The sequence below is a fragment of the Leucopleurus acutus genome (genome assembly GCF_964270905.1).
Source record: "Leucopleurus acutus genome assembly, chromosome: 3".
In the NCBI taxonomy this organism is placed as follows: Eukaryota; Metazoa; Chordata; class Mammalia; order Artiodactyla; family Delphinidae; genus Leucopleurus; species Leucopleurus acutus.
In genome coordinates, this window is record NC_139145.1 from 12213618 (window position 1) to 12226124 (window position 12507).

Here is a 12507-nt window from a genome sequence, read left to right on the forward strand (position 1 = left end):
GTTAGACTGGCCCAGTACCTCCCACCTCCTCCTGCCCAGGATCCTGCCCAGGTACCGGCTTTGCCCCTGGTGTGGGTGAAGGTATGTGGGTCAGGCTGTGCCCCGGGCAGTCCAGTGGGTGCGACCAGAGTGGAGGAGCCCCTGTTCTGATGATGGCAGCTTGGCAATATGTTTTATTGTCTGGCAGAGCAACCCTTCCAGCAATGCCAGAATGTGACCATCAACCCATTTTGCAGTGTAGTAAACTGAGGCTCAGAGGCCAGCAAGGCATATGGGGAGATCTCCAAACCTATTGCTCTCTCTCCTCCAACCACCAACATCTTTAGCAAAAGGGTGGAGTTACATTTGGCAAAAGATGGGGTGGGTGGGTTTCAGAATCTGTAGAATACAGGCTCCAAAGCCCACTTTCAAAAAAAAAAAAAAAATCAAGGCTCAGGGAGGTCTGTCACCTGCCCAAGGTCACCAGTGAGTCAGGTCCATCCAAAGCCACCTCCAGGTCCCCACTGCGGCTGGGGCAGGCGAATTCTGGGATCTGAGGCAGATGGAGGGGCCACCCACCCCCCAACACTCCTCCGCACTTCACTTGCAGCCAGCCTCCAGCAAGATCCTAATTTACGATTTATTTTAATCCCTGGGAACAGATGCTCACTGCCCAACCCCACTGAAGCAGGGACCACCACCAAGTCCATGCTCCAAGTCTCTCTAAGCCTGGCCCAGCAGGCAAGGGACCCCACACTGACCCCTCCTAGAATTCCAAACTTGGGGTCCCTGCAGAGGACGCCAGTGAAAGGCCCCTCCACCGCCCATCCTTGTGCTCGGGGGGGGGGGCTGGAAAAGGACACTCTAGAGGAGGGACCAGGGGACCCCCAGCTCCTCGGCCAGGCCTAGATCGGGGTTCATAGCAGAGAAAAGGGGTTCCTCATATTGGTCCCCAGGGGTCTACAGGCCAGAGCTGGGAAAAGGGAAATTGGGACCCATTTCGGCTGTCCTGGGTCCCAGGCCGGAGGGAGAGTGGCGTCCCCATCTCTGCCCCGGAACCTAGACCCAGATCCAGGCTTAGAATAAAGGGATCTGGGGAGGGGTCTCGCTTCATAGCTGCCCCGCTGTACGCTCCAGTTCTAGGCCAGGAGATGGAGGATTTGGGAGGGGTCTCTAGCTCCCTCCGCGGATCCCCGATTATCACGAGGGAGCGGGGGGAAGGACGGGGAGCCCACTGCGCAGCCCCCCCATCCCCTGTTCGCCATCCCTCACACCCCGCCGCGCCTTTGACCCCCGGGACCGCCGGGCTGCCAGGCGCGGTGCGCATGGGGGGCTGCGTGGGCCAGGGGGTTTCGGGGGTGTCTCGGTGGACAGCACTTACCTCCCGAGCTCGGGCCGAGCCCCGCGCCCGCCGCCACCTGCGGCTCGGTCGCTGACACGCGAGCCCGCCCCGCCCCTCCCCTCCCCTCCCCTCCCCTCCCCTCCCCTCCCTCCGCGGTGCAGCGCGGCCGCCAGCTGGCTCCGCCTTTGGGGCGTGGCCTGGAGAGTCCCCACCTCCGCGGCGGCCTGGAGGCAGGGGCGGGCTCTGAGAGCGCGCGGCCAGCCATTGGACCATTTAGGAGGCCAGCTCCGCCAGCCCAGCGCGCTGATTGGCTGAGTCGGAGAAGCGGCTCCTTTTTTTTTTAAATCTCCATAATTTAAAGCGACAGGTCCCGCTCCTTTCACCTGAGATTGGGTGGGAAGGGTGACTATAGTTTATTGAGCTCCCAATGTGTGCCAAGCATTGAGAAGGACTCATTTGATTCCCTCTACAAGCCTATGAGCGAGACATTATTGATCCTCATTTTACAGATGGGGAAACTGAGGCTCAGAGAAGGCTCCTGCAGGCCACAGAGCAAGTCCACAGCCTTATAAGGGCAGCCTCAGAATCTGGTCCCAGAGGTGGGGAGAACCATCCTTAAGAATGTTGTCCTGTCACAAGTCTGAAAGGGTCCGGGCGCCCTCAAGTGAGTCCTCATAAAATGAGATTTATACAACACCTGCCGGTCCTCCATTCAAACCTCCACTCCTGGTTGATCTGCCTGCCCACAGGCCTGCTCCTCCACCAGCCTCCCCAGCTTAGAAAGGCCGCTCAGGAGGCTGGCCAGAGGCCTGGGAGATCCTGAGAGCCTTCTCTTCCCTTCATCATCCACACTGGTCCTGCTGGCCCTGTGTCTCTGAAACACCCCCAATTGGCTAACTTTCCTGTACCCTGCAGTGGCCTGGGCCCAGTCATCTCCAGCCTGGTTGCTGCCTGGGCTTCTAGTTGGGCCTCTTGTTGCCTCCACCTCTTCCCCCGACAATCCCTGTTCCCCATGGCAACTATAGGGTTTTTTTCTTAATAAACTTTAAATTTTAGAGCAGTTTTTGATTTACAGAATTATTGTGAAGCTAATACAGAGAGTTCCTGTGTGTCCTACACCCAATTTCTCCTGTTATTAACATCTTACATTAATATGGTACATTTTTCACAATTAGTGAACCAATATTGAGACATTATTATTACTAAAATACATACATACATTATTCAGATTTCCACAGTTTCCCCTAATGTCCTTTTTCTGTCCCAGGATCCTGTTAGGGATCATCATGTCATCATGTCTCTCAGGCTCCTCTGGGCTAAGTAGTTTCTCAGAATTTCTTGGTATTGATGACCTTGACAGTTTTGAGAACTAGTCAGGTGTTTTGTAGGCTGCCCCTCAATCAGGATTTAAAAAAATTTTTTTAAGTTGAACTATATTTGACATATAACATTGTGTAAACTTCATGTGTACAACATATGGATTTGATACATTTATATGCCATAATATGCTTGCCACAATTGGTATTTGTCTGATGTTTTTCTCTGGGTTAGACTGGGGGGATGGGTTTGGAGAGGATCACAGAGGTGAAACTTCCGGGGCACATGCCATCAACGTGAATTTTCACTCTGATGTTGAGATCACCTGGCTGAGGTAGCATCTGTCAGGTGTCTCCACTGTCAAGTTAGTCTCTTCCCCCTTTCCCTGCTGTACCCTTTGGAAGGAAGTCACTATTTACAGCCCACACCTAAGGGATAAGGATTCACTCTCCCCCACCTCGAGGGCAAAAATTATCTGGAATTCCTCTGATGGGAAATATGTCTCTTCTCCCCATTTATTTATCTATTCAATCATTCATATCAGTACGGACTCATGGATATTTATTCTACATTTTGGGTTTTAATCCAATACTACTTTATTGATTTTCCTACTCAAATTGTTCCAGCTTTGGCCCCCGGAAGCTCATTCAGTTGGCTCTCATGTCCCTTTGACATGCCTCCATCCATCGCATCCTTGGTTTTTTTTTTTTTTTTTAGCACTTCCCTTATGTTGTCACTACGAAATGCTCCAAGCTCATCTGGTATATTTCCTGCCCCAGTCCTAGAATCAGCCTTTCTCCAAGGAGCAGCCCTGGTGCCTTTCATTGGAGAATACTGTTAGAAACCAAGATCTGGGTAGTAGGTTTGCTCATCACTACTGGGGTGTAGTTGCTTCTAGGCGGCTGACAGAGCAAGGACATATATGTTTGTATACTAACCTGTGTATATACACAGATCTGTAAATATTTCCATATGTAACTGTATCTATATTAAGTTAAGCATGAGTTCATACAGATATGTCTACACCTAATCCATTACCAGATGGATCCTACTAGCCTCCTCCCTTGCCTGTCTGTAACCTCCCACTCCAGTGGTGAGAAACCTGGCTCCCACCAACCGCTCTCCATTCGCTTAATTATTCCATTCAGGGGCACAGGTATAGTGGCTTCAGGATGTTAACTTGTACCCACAGAGGGGTTTTCAAACAGAAACTGATCACCTGCCTCTCCAGCTCCAAACCCTGCCTGAGTGCCTAGCACCCTCAGTAAAGACCCCCGCCCCCCCCCGCCCCCCCACCAAGCCCTCCAGGCCAGCCCAGTCTGGCCACGCGTCCCTTGCGGCAGTCCCACCACCATCAGTCCCACTTCAGGGCCTTTGCACCTGCTGCTCCCTCCAGCTGTTCCCTCCAGCTGGAGTGCTCTCTTCCCAGTTCCCCATCTGACTGGTAACTTAGCTCTCAGTTCCTGCATGGAAGCTCTGGTCTGGCTTCCTTTCAGCCCAGTGATAACCCCCAGGGCTGGGGCATTGTGTTAGGCTTGGCGCCCTCCGTGCCAGAAGCTGGGAGATCCATGGGGGCCCGGCACCACCCACACCAGCCAGGTGGGGGCTGAACTGCATTCATACCCCCATACAAGCCTCTCTCAAGCCTGGGCCAGGGGCAAGGTTGGGAAGGGGGCTTTGATTCTTGTTTTACAGGTGAAGGGACCAAGGCTGGTGGACAAGAGACTACTCTCTGAAGTCAGAGAGTGAAGACATGTCAGAGGCAGGGCTTGACCCAGGTGCACTGATGCCTAAGCTCTCACCTGTCCTGACCTTGGATCCCAAAAGACGCTGTGAGGATGGGGAAGACAGGATGCAGAACAGGCCTGTCTGGGGCTGGGGAAGGAAACTCAGGTGTCCAGTCACCTCCAATACAGCCCCTGGAGGTTCAGGCCAATTTTCTGAGATTGTGTGTGGGGTGGGGGGTCGGTGGGGTCCAGAGAGGTTAAATAACGTTTCCAAGGTCACATTCCCAGTGATGCCAAGCTGGGACACAACCAACATTTCCTGAGCACCTACTATGTGCCAGGGAGGGGAACGGCACATACTGTGTAGGCGGGTGCCGACCTTGTCCTGTCCCAGCAGCAACCCAGCTTACAGACCAGAAGGTAGCACAGGAAGGTGACTCACTGGTGGATAGGGTGGCATTTTAAAGGGAGTGGGTCATGAAGAGTCAGAGAAAGGCCTGGGCTGGAGGTGGGGACCAGAAGAAGAACAGGGAGGGCTTCCTGGAGAAGGGCCCCTAGCAGGTGGGGTTTGGAAGATATAGAGGTTTTGCGTTGCTCTTTCAGAGAAAGGCTACCCCTTCCTCTTCCGTCGTGGCCTTCAAAGAGTCCACATCTTTCCAGAAAAGTGCCCTGGCCACGCCCCACAAGGGACCCGGTCCCCCCAGCCCCATCTCTGTCCCCTTGGGAACCTCTACCAACTCCAAGTGCCAACCCTGGCATGCTCACAGCTCCCCAGCTTGGACCCCTCTCTCCCTGACTCCCAGTCCTTTGAAGGGGAAGTCCCAACTGCTCGGTGGGGTGTCCACGCAGCTGTAGGGCCGGCACCGCCCCCGGCCTGCCAGTGTTCCGGGAGCTTCAGTTTTCTGTCTCCTCTCGGTTCCTCTAAAAGACCAAGCCTCTGCCTCTGCGGGTCCCTCCGCCAGCCATGCTCTCTGTCATTCCCTAACATTGGCTTAATCCTTTGTATCCTCAGGAAGCTTTCCCTGACCCCCAGGCCTGGGGGGCTCCTCTGGCGCCCCGTGCCACCCACCACCCCCGTCATTGTGGGTTGTTGTCCCCACCTATGTGTCTGACTCCCCTACTTGACACTGTTTGCCCCGCGAGGGCAGCATCCAGTATGTGCTGACTGATGAATGGCTGGATGGTGGCATTCCAGGGAGTGGACACCGCGGGTGCAAAGGCCTGGAGGCAGGATGTGGATGTTGAAGCAACACAGAGAAATCAGGGGGCGGTTGCGGATCGGGCTCTGGGTGAGTATCGGGGAGGGGCTGCCGACGAGCAGGCAGCGCAGAGAGTGGGTGCCTAGGTCAAGATCGCACATCTGGCTCCTGCCGCATGCTCCAGGGTCCCCAGGTGTTTCGGCTACTGACGGGATATTTTTAGCGCATGCTCCGCAGAGGCTGGGCCAGACAGCTGTCAGGAGGGACTGGGAGAGGAAGAAGAGAGGCACAGAGAGGACAGAGAAAGAGAGAAGAGAAAGAGGGGGAGGGGAACTCCAGGCCCCAAATTGTTCTAGGAGGCAGATGGGAAAGAGTCAGAGTTAATGCCCTAGACCAGGAGTTGGCAAACCACAGCCCATAAGCCAAATCCAGCCCACTGGGTTCTTTCCGTAAACAAGGTTTTATTGGAATTCAGCCATTTACTTCCATTTGTTCAGCTATAACAGCAGAGTTGACGTCTGGACAGACCCTATGGCCCACAACACCAAAAAAAAAATCATCTGTGTTTTTGTTTTGTTTTGTTTTTTGTTTTTTTTACAGAATGAGTTTGCCAACCTCCTGCCAGGTCAAAACTATCTCTTTGGGGGGACGTGTCAGTGGTTATTCATTGATTTTCACCACTATTTCTGATTCTCCTCCTTCCACGTACAAGGGAGGAGTATACCTTTCAGTTCCTGAATTAGGCAGAGTCATGTCACTTGCTTTGGCCAATGAAAGGAGAGTGGAAGTGGCATGGTGGAAACCCTTAGGAGCTGGTGCCTGATTTGCCGTGTCCCTTTCCCGTCTTGCCACCTGATGTCCTAGATAGTGGAAGTTCCATCATGCTGGGCTGCTAAATGAGGGTGATGAGAAACACAGCAGCAGCAGAAATCTGAAGGGCAGGGAAAGGTCCACCAAGTGTTGAGTGCAAAAGTCCAGACCCCCCTCTCCCCACAACACATACACAACTTATTAAAATAAAAATCAGAGTGGAGTTCTTTCTAGGAATGTAAGGATGGATCAATGTTAGAAAACCTATTAATAGATTTTTTTTTTTTTAAGATAAACTTATTCCCTCCAGTGGTTCTTCACTTTATTTTGAGGCCCTGTTATCAGGGGCATACAAGTTTGGAACTGTTACATCTTCTTGGTGAATTAAAAGTTTTGATTTGATAGTCCTTATTTCTAGTACTATACCAAACATATAACTTTATTAGTATGGGTATATCAGCTTTAATTTTTTCTTTAGTATTTGCCAGGTTTATTTTTTTCCATCCTTTAGTTTCAAAGTTTCAGCACCTTCATGTTTATTTATTTTTCACATCTTTATTGGGGTATAAATGCTTTACAATGTTGTGTTAGTTTCTACTGTACAACAAAGTGAATCAGCTATACGTATACATATATCCCCATATACCCTCCCTCTTGAGCCTCCCGGCCCCCCATCCCATCCCTCTAGGTCGTACAAAGCACCAAGCTGATCTCCCTGTGCTATGCAGCAGCTTCCCACTAGCCATCCATTTTACATTTGGTAGTGTGTATATGTCCGTGCTACTCGCTCACTTCATCCCAGCTTCCCCTTCCCCCACTGTGCCCTCAAGTCCATTCTTTATGTCTGCGTCTTTATTCCTGCCCTGCCACTAGGTTCATCAGTACCGCTTTTTAAAATCCCATATATATGCGTTAGCATACGGTATTTGTTTTTCTCTTTCTGACTTACTTCACTCTGTATGACAGATTCTAGGTCTATCCATCTCACTACAAATAACTCAACTTTGTTCCTTTTTATGGCTGAGTAATATTCTGCTGTATATATGTGCCACATCTTCTTTATCCATTCATCTGTTGATGGACATTTAGGTTGCTTCCATGTCCTGGTTATCGTAAATAGTCAGCACCTTCATGTTGAGATGTTTCTTGTAAATAGCATAAAACGAATTTAAAAAAAATACAGTCTAAAAAATCTTGTCTTTTAACTGGAGGTTTTTGTCCATTTGCATTTATTTTTATTACTGGAAAATGTTTATGTATTTCCATTATCTTATTTTGTGCTATTTGTACCTCCTTCCCTATGGAAGGCTTGTTTTGGATTATTTCTTCTTCATTCTAATTTTTCCCCCTTCTACTAATTTGGAAGTTATAGACTAGTTCTATTCTCCTAGTATTTACTGTAACTATTAATATTGCTACTCTGCTCAGCTAAGCAATATGTTACTCTCTCCTCAAACAATACAAAGATTTTAAAACCTTACTCCAATCAGCTCTTATTAGTGGCCATTTTTGCCTAAATTTCATTTAGGTTTTCATCCTACATATTGGACATTCTAATTCTTGTTAATGATGGTGATGTTTCTTTAGCTGCACCAGTGTTCTTCCTGCTTTTTTGCTGTTTCCTTCTGCAAGTCAGCATTTCCACCTGGATCATTTTCTTTCTGCCTGAAAAAATATTCCCTCAGAATTTCTTTCAATGAGGGTATTCATTTCTCTCACCCAAAGATGTTTCTGTTGCGTGAGAACTTCTTGCTATTTTCTATTAGCAATTTAGATGGTGCCCCACTGTGTCCTGAGTTTCACGTTGTGGGGCTGAGGAGCTGGCTCTTGGTCTGTTTTCTTGTTGACTTTGGTATCCTGCACTGTCATTTGTCTTTTTATATATCCTGCTTGGGATTTTGCTGGCTTTCTGAATACGGGTGAATTGATACTTTTCATCAGTTCTAGACAATTCTCCGCCATTATCCCCTTCAGAGTTTGCCTCTGCTCTCTCTCCTCTGTCTCTTAATCTTTTTCTCTTCCCATGTTTGGGAAATTCATTCCGTTCCATCTTCTAGTTCACCAATTTTCTCTTCAGCTATCTCAAATCCACGGTTGACACGATTATTTGCTTTTTAATTTCTCTTAGTTCTATTTGGTTCTTCTACAGATATTACTCTCTCTTGCTCTTTGTTCACTTTTTAAGATTAAACACAGCAAAGACACCAGGATTAAAGATACCAGGTCTTTGCTGCTGGCATTGATAGGGTGTGAGTTTTGATTCTGGCTCTAATTTCCTGGGATGTGACTGGGGTGATTCTTTAAGACTGGGGTTGAAGTTTCTGCCAGTAGACCCCCAGGGTCACCACCATCCTGGACTACTTTTTCTTTTAATGTGTTCAATAAGTATTTATTTAAAATCTATAAATCTTAAAAAGACATTTTTTTTAAGCATCTTTACCGGAGTATAATTCCTTTACAATGTGGTGCTAGTTTCTGCTGTATAACAAAGTGAATCAGCTATACATATACATATATCCCCATATCCCCTCTCTCTTGTGTCTCCCTCCCACCCTCCCTATCCCACCCCTCTAGGTGGTCACAAAGCACCGAGCTGATTTCCCTGTGCTATGCGGCTGCTTCCCACTATCTATGTTTGGTAGTGTATATATGTCCATGCCACTCTCTCACTTTGTCTCAGCTTACCCTTCCCCCTCCCCGTGTCCTCAAGTCCATTTTCTACGTCTGCATCTTTATTCCTGTCCTGCCCCTAGGTTCTTCAGAATACCCCCCCCCCTTTTCTTTTAGATTCCACATATATGTTAGCATATGGTATTTATTTTTCTCTGACTTACTTCACTCTGTATGACAGACTCTAGGTCCATCCACCTCACTACCAATAACTCAATTTTGTTTCTTTTTATGGCTGAGTAATATTCCATTGTATATATGTACCACATCTCCTTCATCCATTCATCTGTCGATGGACACTTAGGTTGCTTCCATGTCCTGGCTATTGTAAATAGTGCTGCAGTGAACATTGTGGTACATGTCTCCCTTTTTAAAATTTTATTTTTTATACAGAAGGTTCTTATTAGTTATCTATTTTATACATATTAATGTATGTATGTCAATCACAATCTCCCAGTTCATCCCACCACCACCCCCTCCCACTTTCCCCCCTTGGTGTCCATATGTTTGTTCTCTACATCTGTGTCTCTATTTCTGCCTTGCAAAGTTGTTCATCCGTACCGTTTTAATAGATTCCACATATATGCGTTAATATACGATATTTGTTTTTCCCTTTCTGACTTACTTCACTGTGTATGACAGTCTCTATGTCCACCCACGTCTCTACAAATGACCCAATTTCATTCCTTTTTACAGCTGAGCAATATTCCATTGTATATATGTCCCACATCTTGTTTATCCATTCAGCTGTTGATGGGCATTTAGGTTGCTTCCATGTCCTGGCTATTGTAAATAGTGCTGCAATGAACATTGGGGTGCATGTATCTTTCTGAATTATGGTTTTCTCTGGGTATATGACCAGGAGTGGGATTGCTGGGTCACATGGTAGCTCTATTTTTAGTGTCTTAAGGAAACTCCATACTGTTCTCCATAGTGGCTGTATCAACTTACATTCCCACCAACAGTGCAAGAGGGTTCCCTTTTCTCCACACTCTTTCCAGCATTTGTTGTTTGTAGATTTTCTGATGATGCCCATTCTAACCTGTGTGAGATGATACCTCATTTAGCTTTGATTTCATTTCTCTAATAATTAGTGATGTTGAGCAGCTTTTCATGTGCCTCTTGGCCATCTGTATGTCTTCTTTGGAGAAATGTCTATTTAGGTCTTCTGCCCATTTTTGGATTGGGTTGTTTGTTTTTTTAATATTGAGCTGCATGAGCTGTTTATATATTTTGGAGATTAATGCTTTGTCCGTTGATTCATTTGCAAATATTTTCTCCCATTCTGAGGGGTGTCTTTCCATTTTGTTTATAGTCTCCTTTGCTGTGCAAACATTTTTAGTTTCATTAGGTCCCATTTGTTTATTTTTGGTTTTATTTCCATTACTCCAGGAGGTGGGTGAAAAAGGATCTTGCTGTGATTTATGTCAGTGTTCTTCCTATGTTTTCCTCTAAGAGTTTTATAGTGTCTGGTCTTACACTTAAGTCTTTAATCCATTTTGAGTTTATTTTTGTGTATGTTGTTAGGGAGTGTTCTAATTTCATTCTTTTACATGTAGCTGTCCAGTTTTCCCAGCACCACGTATTGAAGAGACTGTCTTTTCTCCATTGTATATCCTTGCCTCCTTTGTCATAGGTTAGTTGACCATAGGTGCATGGGTTTATCTCTGGGCTTTCTACCCTGTTCCATTGATCTATATTTCTGTTTTTGTGCCAGTACCATATTGTCTTGATGACTGTAACTTTGTAGTATAGTCTGAAGTCGGGGAGTCCGATTCCTCCAGCTCCGTTTTTTCCCCTCAAGACTGCTTTGGCTACTCGGGGTCCTTAGTGTCTCCATACAAATTTTAAGATCTTTTGTTCTAGTTCTGTAAAAAAATGCCATTGGTAATTTGATAGGGATTGCATTGAATCTGTAGATTGCTTTGGGTAGTATAGTCATTTTCACAATATTGATTCTTCCAATCCAAGAACGTGGTACATCTTTCCATCTGTTTGTGTCATCTGTGATTTCTTTCATCCCTATCTTATAGTTTTCTGAGTACGGGTCTTTTATGTACCATTGTCAAATGACAGTATCATAGTCACTAAATAAGAAATCAACATTTTATTCTATGAAAATGGTTTTCAGTTGCAAATTATCACTGTAAAAAAGAAGAGTGAAATTTTTTTCCTGTATTTGAAACTAGTAAGAGTTGTGTAATAGTAGTTGTGGGATAAGTGTTACCTTCTTGCCATCAGGATGTGTAGTAGGGCTGGACATTCTTACCAATACATTTAAAACTAAACTCTTTGGGAGATCCCTCAGCACAAATGCAATCATAAATACGGAGCCCTCCTCTGATCTGTTTGTCAGTGCAGTTTTTCAGCCTGTCTCCTCAACAGACAATAAGTGTATCAGGTAATTTGAAACATGCTAGTATTAACTTTTAAATTAGCATCTAATTAAAAACTAAAAATTCTCCTACAGAACTCAAAAATGCTGAAGAATGTGTTGTGTGGCTCTCAGTTTAAGAAGCACTGGCCTAGGGACTTCCCTGGTGGTCCAGTGGCTAAGACTCCATGCTCCAATGCAGGGGGCCCAGGTTCAATCCCTAGTCAGGGAACTAGGTCCCACATGCCGCAACTAAAGATCCTGCGTGCCGCAACTAAGGTCTGGCGCAGCCAAATAAATAAATAAAATGTTTTAAAAAGAAGCACTGGCCATAATCATTACACATTTCACCTGACAGTGTTCTGCAGTTTCATGAGCATTTCATGTCTCTTTTTGAATTATGGTTTCCTCAGGGTATATGCCCAGTAGTGGATTTGCTGGGTCGTATGGTAGTTCTATTTTTAGTTTTTTAAGGAACCTCCGTGCTGCTCTCCACAGTGGCTGTATCAATTTATATTCCCACCAACAGTGCAAGAGGGTCCCCTTTTCTTCACACCCACTCATCCTGGACTACTTTAAACCACGTCATCTGCCCAAGTTTGCTTTCCATTCTTGGGAAGATCTTATTTTGATTTCTACTTCATGCTTTGAGGTCTTTACTTATCAGACACACCATCTTGAAGGTCCATGAAAACGGAAGCCCAAACCTGCCTTGTCTAACACAAAAGCCGCTTCCCTCCTGGGGTTTCTGTCTGCACTGGTCTGGCCTCTGACTGTTACTTATTTTCTGGTTGCTCACTGAGCAACCAGAAATTAAGACTTAACTCTTACATTATGTTCATCAAGACTTAACTTATTTTTACCCAGCAATTTTAGATGTTTTTATTGGGACTCTAGCCCAATATCTGGTCAGAAGCAGAAGTTGACAGCGCTTCTTATGCATGTGTTTGGGCCCCCTCCGTGGAGATTCTAGAACTCTAAGAAGAATCAGAATGTAAAAACAATTTTTTGTGAAGGAAAAAAGTAAAATTAAGGAGAAAGAACCTGCCTGGTGAGCTATTAAGGCACACAAAGCTATACCAACGAAAA